The following is a 1,257-nucleotide window of genomic DNA, read 5'->3' on the forward strand; positions in this document are numbered from 1 at the left end:
TATATATATATATATATATATATATATATGCGCAGGAGTGGCTGTGTTGTAAGTAGCTTGCTTACCAACCACATGGTTCCAGGTTCGGTCTCACTGCGTGGCATCTTGGCCAAGCGTCTTCTAAGCCCGTCGTGTGTATATATATATATGTGTGTGTGTGCGTGTGTGTGTGTATGTATGTATGTATGCATTTGCCTATGTGTATTTATGTAAGTGGATGTATTTATACATATCCACACATACAATTATACATATTAAATATGCATATATGTATGCTATATGTGTCCTTCAGTTCCTTCATCTATCTATTCTAAGTCGATAATTCATTCACTCTGCACCTACTTCAAGCATGCCACGTGATTGCATGCGTTCAGACGACTATAACCGGAACAATTTGTTATGTAAATGATGCGGTGACGCACATATATCATTTCTCAAATTGTCTGATGTAGACTGAGAAGTCAGTTAGAACAAGTGAAAATTTCACGATTGACGCAAGAATTACAATTAAAATCAACGAGGAAATACAGTAAGTAGACAGGAAATGTTACATGGCACTGTTTCAAACAGCAAATCTTTTCTGGTATTCCAAAGTTATTCCACCAACAAAATGCAAGAAGAATTTCTAAAACGCCTTTGAAACAACCATATATTTCGTTAAGTAAAAACAACCATTACATTCTAGCTTAGGTGTCGGCTCCTGCAATAATTTTGTCAACACCCAAAATGGCGAAGAATAAGGTAGGCCAAATTTGGCGTGATTTCCACATTAAACACGCCAGCAAAAATAACAGAATAACTACAAAAATAATTTTGAACTCCTCCTATATACTTACCTATTACTCTACTGGACCTCAACATCTATAACGATAACGGTAACGGCGGTATAGAAAGAAAAACAAGGACTGCATCAACAATATTCTAGTATGAGCGTTACATAATTCTAGGTGACAATTTTATTCTATAAACGAATCAATATTTCTTAAAAATAAGCCCTACATTATACTAAAGTAGTCTTCTAACAGAGATAGGGTACATTTAAGAATGAGATGTTTTTGTCCATCGGAACAAGAAATAATAAAACTTTTTCTGATGTAGAATTTCAGATATTGTCTGGGAACGTAGGAAATGTATACGATTGTATGTATGTATGTATGTATGTATGTATGTATGTATGTATGTGCATATGCATGTATGTATGTATATATGTATGCATGTTTGTATACATACATATAAATACATGTGTGTTTGCGTATA

The sequence above is a fragment of the Octopus bimaculoides genome, chromosome 5 (genome assembly GCF_001194135.2).
Source record: "Octopus bimaculoides isolate UCB-OBI-ISO-001 chromosome 5, ASM119413v2, whole genome shotgun sequence".
In the NCBI taxonomy this organism is placed as follows: Eukaryota; Metazoa; Mollusca; class Cephalopoda; order Octopoda; family Octopodidae; genus Octopus; species Octopus bimaculoides.